Source organism: Cucumis melo, chromosome 10, assembly GCF_025177605.1.
Source record: "Cucumis melo cultivar AY chromosome 10, USDA_Cmelo_AY_1.0, whole genome shotgun sequence".
Classification (NCBI taxonomy): Eukaryota; Viridiplantae; Streptophyta; class Magnoliopsida; order Cucurbitales; family Cucurbitaceae; genus Cucumis; species Cucumis melo.
This window is the reverse complement of record NC_066866.1, coordinates 7,627,830-7,640,183: the sequence shown is the minus strand read 5'-3', so window position 1 is coordinate 7,640,183 and position 12,354 is coordinate 7,627,830.

The following is a 12,354-nucleotide window of genomic DNA, read 5'->3' as shown; positions in this document are numbered from 1 at the left end:
GTCTAAAAAAGTAACGTGAGATAATCAATTAAACCTTCAGTTAATACTAAAGCTAATGATCGTTGTAATAGCTAGAGGAACAATAGAAGAGAATAACACAAGAAACTTTGGTAACCAAGTTCGGTCAATGTTACCTACGTTTGGGGAGGTGCACATAACCCTGATGAGTAATTTTATTAAGATTCACTTTAGTCAATATACATCGATACAACATATAAACTGTGTTCAACTATATGACTAAATAACATGCGTATTAGCTTCAGACTTCAGGCTCCTCTTGAATGCATGAGTAACTCTCCTCCATGATGTCTCATTTTCAGGCTCCCCTAAATGCATGGGTGAATGTCTTCGACGATATCTTTATATACTTCTAAAGATTATTGTGACCACACAGACTACTGTCTCGTCCTTTTCATTACTCATTAACAATATCGACTTAGATCAACATGCTGATCTTATAGACATAAAATCATATTATCTTTTCGTTCTTGCAACTTCTGCAACAGATCTTTGAAGAACTTCAGCCGTAAATAATCTTCTTGATCTTTTTCCACACCCACGCGCAGTCTACGAAAGCCCTATTTATATATATATATGCATAAATCTTGTTTCTTTTAAAGATAATTACCAAGTTTCCTAAAATCAAGGAGAATCTTTTTATCCTCTAATTATCTTATCTTTTTGAAAAAAATCTAATAAAATCTTTTACACAAACTCTTTAACAAAGTCTACTATTTTAAGTTTAGTGATGATTAGTTATGATTGAACATAGTATGAAAACAAAACGTAATATTATTTGAACCTTTCTATGTCATTCCAAGTTAAAAAAAAAAAAAAAAAAACATTGGTTGAAGTCATCACTTGATTGATTAAAGTATTGTCAATTATAATTAAAAGTATCATAATAGCTAGCTTTAAACTTCATAAATGATTTAATAGCCCATTCTATAAAACTCTCTAGGTAGCAGCTAATTGAAGAGAAGTCAAATATATACAAAATACTGCACTCTCTTTTGTTTCTAAAATTTGAAAAACGTTTTTAAGGAGAGACCCAAATTTAGGAAACAATAAAAAATAGTTTCTCCTATTCTCTGTTTCTATTTATAATTATTCGCATTCCCTTCGATTCATTGCCCTTCTAATTTGTTCTATTGGTGTTTCTGTGTGTCATCGTGTACCATGATCCTTATGGTAGGGCTTAAACCTTACTATCTCATTTTTTATGCTATATTTCTTTATTTTTGTTTTTTTTATATTTCTATAATTTTTATTTCTATTTATTATATTCTTAAAATTCTTTTCGGACATTTTTTTGTTGTCATGTTATATTGCCTTTTTTTTCTTTCTATTATTTTATAAACTTTACTAAAACATAATATAGTTGCAAATTAGATGCTAGTCAAAATCATTTAAAATAACGTGGGAGATGAATTTCTCAAGTAAAATTATCGAGTTATACACCAATAGCTAGTCCTATGAGGTAAGTCTGGATTGAACTCAATGAACACATGAATTTCTCAAGTAAAATTATTTTCCACCCAAGATATCCGAGGGGGGTTTGATGGCTTTTGATTGCTAGAAACAGAAAATAACGCAAGAGTAAAATTGGAAAGATGCTGAATGACTTAAAAATCCTAACTAGCTTGAGTCGAAACAAAATTCTTTATTTTGATTTGTGTCATCATGGCATTTTCATTATTAGATTTTAATGTTAAATCTTAACCAATTTAAGTAGAAACTCTAACAAAATATTGTCCTAATATATAAATTAGTGAAATATAATAAGAAGAAAAACATACTTTTTTAATTTCATTAATCACGTTAAGATTTAGGGCATTTTAGGTGAATAATTAACTTTCAAGTGCCTAGTTTATTGTTCTATTGATTTGATCCTAAGTCGGTTAGATCAATACTTATCTCTAATTGATTAGTAAGCTAACTTAACCCTTTGCTTCTAGAAATTAAAATCTATACAATGAAACTGTCACGAAACTGTATATGAATTCAAGCGATATACATACATCCCCAAACATTCGATAATATGTCTCAATCAATATTAAACATAATCAAATCAGTCATGCATCAAGATTATGGTTCCATAGCTCATAAACAATGAAATAGGGAAGGTATATCCTAACGACTAAAGCTAGAAAATGTTTCCTGCACCACTCATCCACATGATGGATGATAAGATGCTTGGGGACATGAACTGACGAAAAAATTAGAGAAAATTTGGTAAAAACCGTGTAGGAATGGAGGAAATGGAGGTCCCTTTGACCTTGCACTGAAAATGAGTATTCATAAAAAAAATTATGAGATCCCGACGCTGACAGGAATTTCACGCTCAACAAGTTCGTAGCGTCATGATACTCTCAAAGACTGAACTATGGTTTCGTGTGATTTTAGCAAAATTATCCCACCCCTACTGCCTTACAGTGCCACACAATAGCACCATAGGGCACCATAGCACTACAAAATAAGATTCTTTAGTTCTCATTTTTGCTCTAGTTGATGCTGCTTGACTCCACATTCTTTCAATTAAGCTCCAAATCAACATCAATAATGATTTTTCTGTCATTTAATTGATCCAAACCTATAAAATATCCAAATAAGATGGTAAAACTATGGAGCGATCTTGAACTAAGCGGAGCTAGATAACACATTATCGATATTACCATTGGACAACATTTGGAAGATAAATATAACTTTGCTTTTGCATTTAGTTGTGGATCAAAACCTTATTTATATTAATTGATATGAACTTTTGTTAATTATTTAATATATGTTATATTATTGCAAGCCAATAAATATCGAGAAACTAGAAACAATTAATAGTTATCAAATAAATTTCTATTTCTATTTCTTTTTTCAAGAAACGAGAAGCAAGAATAGTTACCAAACATATTTATGTTTATAGTTTTTTAAAAAAGAAATAAGAAACTGGAAACAAGAACAATAAACGAGAAACAAGGAAACAGAAACGTTATTAAGAAGGCCATAGTCGAACAATTTTTTACACCTTACGTTGAAGATTATTTGAGATCATTAATCACTAAGTTAAAGTCTGTCATTTTGCTAATGATTCAACACACATTAAAAAAAAAAAAAAACAAGAAAGCTCGTACTATGTTAAAAGATAGCTGACTTTCATTGTGAATAGATTTGAGATGTCTTCTCATTTGATATATCTAATATGGTAGAAGAGCCAATGTGAGCCTTATGTAATTATTCTTGAAAGTTACGTTAAGGATCTCACATTGATGAACCTAGCTTAATAAATAGGTTTAAAGTTTATTGGTCATTAAACTTTCATAGAAATTGAAAAAGCAATATGAGATAATCAAATAAACCTTCAGTTTATTCAAAAGATAATGACTATTGTAATAGCTAGAGGGACAACAGAAGAGAATAACACAAGAAACTTTGGTAACTCAGTTTGGCCAATGTTGCCTACATCTAGGGAACTGCGCTCAGATCTGATGAGTAATTTTATTAATATTCACTTAAGTCAATATACATCGATACAGTATATAAACTCTGTTCAATTATATGACCAAATAACATGTGTTTTAACTTCAGACTCTAGGATCCCCCTGAATGCATGAGTTATTCTCCTTCATGATGTCTGACTTCAGGCTCACCCTGAACACATGAGTGAATATCTTTGATGATATCTTTATATACTTCTAAAGATTACTGTGACTACACTTATCATTGTCTCGTCCTTTTCGTTACTCATCGACCATCTCAACTTAGATCAACATGCTGATCTTATAAACATAAGATCATAATACCTTTTTGTTCCTGCAGTTTTTGTAACCAGTTCTTCGAAGACCTTCAGCCGTAAATAATCTTCTTGATCTTTTTCCACACACGCGCACTGTCTACGAAAGCCCTATTTATACATATATAATCTATATGCATAAACCTTATTTCTTTTAAAGATAATTAGCAAGATTCTTAAAATCAAGGAGAATTTTTTTATCCTTTAATTATCTTATCGTTTTGAATAATAATCTAATTAAATCTTTTAGACAAACTCTTCAACAAACTCTCCCTTTTGTCTAAAAGAAATTTCTTTTCTAGTTCAAGACAATGCTTCCACATAGATCTCTTTAGATAGATTTTATCATGTTGTAGACAAAATATGAATAGTATTTTTCATCACACACTTCCATCAATATGAATGGTCTTCTTCACCAAACGAGCCAAAGATACATTATCCAGGGTCATCTGAATCCATATCAGACAGAGGAGACTCAGAGATATTCAGTGCATGTGTACCCGAAGTCGCATGATAAGAGGAATCAACAGTCTCTAGCACAAACTTAGGTAGCTTGCTTGAAACCTCCGCTTGAGATTTTTCGGATGGGAGACGATATGGTCTCCATGATCGAGTACTTTTAAACCTCCGACCTCCCACCTTTTGTATAGAGGGCGACGAGATTTGAACTGCAGATTCATCTTCGATCGATTTCACCATATACGAACCCTTTCGAGTATTCGCCATAATGCAGTTTACACCAAGGTCCAAAGCAAAAAAAAAATTTTCAAAAGTGAAGAATGACAAAGATGAAACGAGCATGATAATCTTACTTTAAATAATTAAAAGAAAAACTCTTCAAGTGCCGAAATAATAGCCATTAAATCTGAAGATGGCGCTGACACCATTAATATTTTGAACGTCTAAACATGCACCCTCCTTTTAGCTGCTCATGGAGTTAAATACGACAAACTCCTAAGCCAGTGCGTAAATGCTCAAATGAGTTTGCATCTAGTGGCTTAGTGAAGATATATGCCAATTGCAAGTTCGAACGAATATGGTCAAGTTTAATAACCTTATTTTCAACAAGTTCTCTGATAAAGTGATGTCTAATATCAATATGTTTTGTTCGACTATGTTGAACATAATTTTTTGATATATCAATGCCACTCATATTATCATAATATAAAGTCAAGATATCTTGTGTGAGCCCATACTCATGCAATATATTTTTTATTCAAATTAACTGGGTACAAGCACTCCCTACCACTATATATTCAACTTCAGTTGTAGACAAAGAAACACAATTTGTTTCTTACTGAACTATGAGATAAGATTGTTTCCATGAAAGAAACAACCTCCAAAGATGCTTTTTCTATCATAAGAAGAATCTGCCCAATCAACATCACAATATCCGACCTAAATAGAAGTCGTGTCATAGGAATACATAATTCTAAAATCACTTGTTCCACGAACATATTTGAGGATCCGTTTAACAGCTTTTAAATGTGACATTCGAGGGTCAACCTGATAACGAGCACATATCCCAACAGCATAAGCTATGTCAGGTCGACTGGCAGTTAGATATAATAGACTATCGATTATACTTCTGTAAAGTTTGTGATCTGCTCTTGCATCATCAGTATCTTTGGTAATTTTAACATGTGTTGCAGCTTGAGTTCTTTTGTGTCGAGACTGTTCTAATCAGAACTTTTTAATTATGTTCTTGGCATACTTTTCTTTAGATATGAATATACCTTCAATTTTCTACCTAATTTGAAGCCCTAGAAAACACGATAGTTGTCCCACCATACTCATCTCAAATTCTAACTTCATGATATCAATGAAGTTATTAACAAAATCTTGAGGAAAACCTCCAAATATGACATAATCAACATAGATTTGAGCCTCAATGAGTTGATCATTTCTTCTATGAATAAATAATGTTTTGTCAGCCTCGTCTGTAGAATAGCCTTTACAACTTAAATAGACTGTTAGTTGTATGTACCAAGCTTTAGGTGATTGCTTAAGCCCATATAGAGCTTTATTAAGCTTATACACATGTTGTGGATACTTAAAATCAACAAATCCCTTGGGTTGAGCAACATAGACTTCTTTGTTTAAGTAACCTTTCAGGAAAGCACTCTTTACATCCATTTGATATAATTAAATTTCTGAATACATGATATTTAGAGTAACAAGCGAATAGCTTCAAGTCTGGCAACAGGTGCGAATGTTTCATCAAAGTCAACCCCCTCGACTTGAGCATAACCCTGAGCCACTAAACGAGCTTTATTCTTTGTCACACATCCGACTTCATCAGTTTTGTTTTTGAAGATCCATTTTGTACCTATAAGATTTGCTCCTTCTAGCTTGGAAACCAATGTTCAGACATTGTTACGCCTGAATTGAAGTAGTTCTTCTTGCATTGCATTTATCCAATATTCATCTTTCAGAGCAACATCAACAGTTGAATGTTCAATAGCAGATGTATAACATAAATAAACAATCATCTTCGAGTAATCTACTTTCTCCCTTTTTCTGGTAATGATTCCAACTAAAGGATCGCCTATTATAGAACTTGATGGATGATTCTTTCTCACATGTACAGATGGAACCAGTTCAGAGTTATTAGCTATAACTTCCTTAGATATTATTTTTTAGTTTATATTAGTACCATCTGCTTGATCATCAACTTTAGGTACTTCCATAAGAAGCGTAGAAGAATCCTCAGGCATATTTAGAGTCTCATCATCCTTATCATAAGTTTGTATGTCAATTGATTCAAAATCATTTACCACAACATTTATCATTTCCATAACTGTATAAGATTTATTATTAAAGCCTCTATAAGCTCGACTATTGTGAGAATATCCAAGAAAAATTCATTGTTCTGATTTCACATCCCACTTTCGATCATATCCTTTACATTTGGCTTTCTTCCCTTCCATAGTTCATATAAAGTGACACTTGTTCTAGATCGAGTAATAATTCTGTTATGAATATGACACGTTGTGTAACAGCTTCTGCCTAAAAATTCAATGGTAAATTTTTGGCATGTATCATGACTCGAGCCATTTTTTGTAAGGCTCTGTTTTTCTGTTCAACTACTTCATTTTGCTAAGCAGTTATGGGAGCAGAAAATTCATGATCTATACCTTCGACTAACAGAAATTATTAAGATCTTTATTATCAAACTCCTTACCATGATCACTTCAGATTCATATTATCTTTTTCTCTTTTCCACGTTGCAAATTCAAGCATAGACTGATACAAATTTTAATAGTGTCTGATTTTCCTTTCAAGAACCGAACCCAAGTAAATCTTGAATAATTATCCACAGCAACTAAAACATACTTCTTTCCACCTAGACTTTCAATTTGCATAGGACCCATAAGATCCAGATGTAGGAGCTCAAGTACTCTATTTGTGTACAATTTTTTAGACTTTCGTGAGAAGTATTAGTTTGCTTTCTAATTAGACAGTCACCAGAAAAGAATTTACTATTGATGTCTATAGTAGGAATGCCCTCAACAACTTTGTTTTTTATAACTTTATCTAAGCTTTTCAAACTAATGTGCCCCAACTTTCTATGCCACAACTAAGTTTGATATTCTTTAGTTAAGTGACACAAATTAGAGCTCCATTTATAACAGTTATCTGCTTGTCGTCTACCACTCATAAATACTTGATTATCTTTGTCAGTAACAAAACAACTTGTTTTATTAAAACATACACTATAGCCTTGATCACATAGCTGACTCACACTAATCAAGTTTGCCTTTAATCCATCCACATATCTAACATCATTTAGACAGGGTAGATTATTTTTATCAATGTTTCCTGTAACTGTAATTCTTCCTCTTGCACCATCACCAAAAGTGACATGATCCGAGGCACATTCCTTTAATCCAGAGAAGAATGACCTGTTACCAGTCATATGTCTAGAACATCCACTATCAAAGTACCACACATCACTCGTGGTTGGAACAATCGTAAATGCAATATTGTAACTTTCAGATGATTTAATTAACTCTCCAAACCATCCGACTTTTTTTACTTCCGTTCCATTTTGAAAATGTAGGATTTCGTTTTTGGCTTCCATAAATAGTCTTCTGCTGATACCATAAGTTTCTTCGTAATTTATAGCAAAAAGGTCTAATATGACCTTTTTAACCATAGTAATTACAAATCCTTCTGGGACATTTAGCACAAGGACTGTTGACAGTAGTTGTTAAAGTTGTTTCAGTTTCGGCTTTCCTTAAAGCAGGAACAAATTTTACTCCATATGTAGATTTAAAACTACTTACTGAGGCATCAAAACCAAGACCATATATATTTGAACTGTTCTGTCCTGATTTTAGTATTGAATCTAAGTTTTCAGTCCCTGAGTTTAACATCTTAACATATTTAATTGTCTAATCATAATCATTCTGAATCTCTTTCAATTTTAGCTTTAGAGATTACATGGCTGACATTAATCGTTAATTTTCTTCCATTAGATATTGAATTCTTTCTTTTTGAATTGCTCTTTCCTCAACATCTTGTGTTCTTCAAGAGTTAGTTCTTCATCACCATCCTCATCAGAACATTCACTATCATCTTCGAGATTAATTTCGGTAAAACATGCTGTGAAGGCATTATGCAACTGTCATCTTTAGTATCATCAATATCCTCATCTGACAAGGTAGAATGATATTTTTTCTTTTGTCTTCTTAAAAATGTGGGACATTCAGTTTGGTAATGACCAACTCTCCCACATTCTCTAGATCTTAAAAACCTTCCTTCTCCCTCATTTTTTTCCATAATAATCGCTTCTCCTGTTTGAGGCTTCATTATACGTTCTTTTAATGTTCTCACCATCCTTTCTTTGATATTTATTTGAAGTTTGAGCATTCAATCATGTAGTATTCATATTTTTGAATCTCCTGACCACTTTAGAGAACTGCTTAGTTAGTAGAGCTATAGACCCATCCATGTTCGCTTCATTATTAGAATGATTCACTGTAGCTTCTTCTTCATATGTGGATTTAAACGCTATCCCCTTGCCTTTCTTGTTCTCTCTATCAGATATAGTCATTTCAAACGTAAGCAAGGACCCAAATAACTCATCAAGTTTTAATGTAGTAATGTCACGTGCTTCCTCTATGGCAGTGACCTTCATGTCAAATTTCCTCGATAAAGATCGAAGAACTTTCCGCACAATCTTAGAAAAAGCAATGTGAGATAATCAAATAAACCTTTAGTTAATACAAAAGTCAATGACTATTGTAATACCAAGAGGGACAACAAAAGAGAATAGCACAAGAAACTTTGGTAACCCCGTTCGACAAATGTTGCCTCCGTCTGGGGAGCTGCGCACAGCTCTGATGAGTAATTTTATTAATATTCACTTAAGTCAATATACATCGATACAACATATAAACTCGGTTCAATTATATGACTAAAAAACATGTGTCTTAGCTTTAGACTCCAGGCTCCCTCTGAATGCATGAGTTATTCTCCTTCATGATGTCTTACTTCAGGCTCACCCTGAACACATGAGTGAATATCTTCGACGATATCTTTATATACTTCTAAAGATTATTGTGACCACACTTATCACTGTCTCGTCCTTTTCGTTACTCATCAACAATCTCAGTTTAGATCAACATGCTGATCTTATAAATATAAGATCAAAATAACTTTTTGTTTCTGCAGTTTTTGTGTAACGACCCAACTTTTTATACTAAGCTGAGGTCATTACTAAAAAGAAACAATAACATGAGACACTTTCTTTAAAGGAGGGAAACTAAATTTTCATTAAAAACAAAATATTAAAACACTGAAACATAAACGCAGAAGCAAAACTGAGTCCCCACATGGCATGTCATGGATCCTTCTCTGTCGCTCGCCAGCTTTACTCTACCTTTACCTTCGCCTGAAATGTTAAACATAGAAAGAGTGAGTATAAACATATACTCAGTAAGGGACCTACTACTAGTCCCGCTAGGTGTCTGTTAACTTCCCATTAGAGTCCTGAAAAGTGGTACCCAAGAACTGACACGTTTCCGAACACGTGCAACATGTGATCCCATAGGAACATATTTGGTCTTCGGTGAACCCAAAGGAACACCTAGGACAATCTGGTATTTAGTGTACCCGAAGGAAACACTAAGACAATCGGGCTGCGGGAGATCCCGTCGAATCACTCGAATCATGTCTATGTCAATGTTAGACTGGCGGTCCCGTCGGACTACGCAGTCCTAAAAAGGTGGTGATCCCGAAGGACACTCATTCAGGTACGACTCAAATGGACAAAGTTAACAGAACACCCTATCCATAGCATGTAGCATAACATAACATCAGAACATGGCATGAATATTAATCTTAACGTTCTTAATTATGTGATTAATATATCATGCATCAACAATCATCAACAGTCATCATCATCAACATACTACCGGTCATTAACATAACCTCAGTCATCATCATCAATCATCCATAAAAGGACAGTCATCATCAATAGCATCAAGTTATGCATTTTAGCTACCATCAATGCATATTCATAATTACACGCGGTCTCTTAAATTCAGTTCGAAGGTCTAGTAGGAGAATCTCTTACCTTGAGATTTTAACCAAACAATGTACTCCCTAATTGACAGTAAAAATTCTCAAATTAACTTGATCCTAATAATAAAAGGAAAACTCAGTATCTTAATTAATGAAATTGGATTGAAGCCAATTAAACCTTTATTGGGAAAAATCCAAGATTTCGATCTTAAAAAGTTTAGCCAATTGAATCTTTAAAGAAACCCAAAATATATCCAAAATTAAATTAATAAAATATTAATTTAATTTCATTAGTTTACACGGTTGAAAAATCCTCTTATCCTTGATGGAAAAATTTATCTTCCAAAGAGACCAATCTTAACTTCAACTGATGAGGCGGCGACAACAGAGGGTTATCTTAGAGAAGAAGATGAAGAACCTTTTTCTTTTTCCTTTACTTTCTAACTTAAGCATTCCAATGCTATTTATAGACCCAAATAATAACAATAATAATAATTATTATTATTTCCTTTTCCTTTTCCTTTTAGGATATATATATATATATATATATATATATATAATACCAAATATATACATATATCTTTATTTCCATTATATTTCCTAAATAAATGCCTTAGATGCATAAAATCTTAGGCATTTATAACCATTATTAATAATAATAATACTTCTTTATTATTATTATTTTTCTCTCACAAAAATATACAATAAACATATATATTTATTTAAACCATTATTCTCTCTTATAAATATACGTCTTTTTCGTCCAATCAAATCAACCATCTCTCTTCTCATGGATTATCTTCTTTTTCAAACAAATATAATTATATTCCATCATATAATTAACTACACTTTTCCAAATTATTAATTGAATATATATATTCACATATATATACTCAATTAAATCAAATTCCACCAAAACTAACTTTTCCCTCCAAAATCTCAAATTAACTTAAATCCTCAATTAATTTAATCAATCAAATCTTTTCCAATAAATCACTCATAACTTCCAACATTAATTATCTTAACCCAACCATAACAACTCTATTCCATAATCAATATTTATCTTTCTGCAGAATAATTAATTATCTTCCACAATAATTAATTATTATTTATCTTTCTCTCAAATAATTAATTATCTTCCACAATAATTAATGGATAATTGCAAATGTAGCAATTATATTCAAAATAATTAAGTATATAGCAACATTTAAAAAAAAATTGCGAATATAACAAAATTTGTCAAAATCTATCAATGGTAGGAGTCTATCACTGATAGACCATGTAGCAAATGTTGGTCTATCACTGATAAAACATAAACTGATAGACTTTGCTATATTTGCAATTTTTTAAAAATATTGCTACATAATTAATAATTATTCTAAAAATTGTTACATATTATAATTACCCAATAATTAACTTATTTATCTTTCTCCAAAATAATTAATTATCTTCCACCATAATTAATTATTATTTATCTTTCTCCAAAATAATTAATTATCTTCCACCATAATTAATTATTATTTATCTTTCTCCAAAGTAATTATCCTTTTACAAATAATTATATTTTCTCAAAATATAATTATTTTACTTTTTCTCCCTTACTAAGTATCCTTTCTCCAAAATACAATTATCTTTTCCTTAAATAATTATATTTCAACAAATATCTTTTCCTTTCACATAATAATTATATATATATTTCCACATATACATATAATTATTAAATCTCCAACAAACTTTTCACCCCACAATTTAATTAAATAACGTCTAGAATTATTTAATTAAATTCAACTTCAACAACACTAAAAATCCACAACGTTACTTAATCCTCTTAACCTGCCATTTAATCAAAAAACTCAACAAACACCATATGCCAAAACTTCTAATTAATTAAATATTCATCCAAGAAATATTTAATTAATTTCAATTCCAAACAAATAATTCTCATTAAATGAATTCCAAATAACGTCCAATAAATTAAATCTAATTAAAAAAATTAAAATAATTAACTCCAAAATTATCTTAATTTTTGGGACGTTACA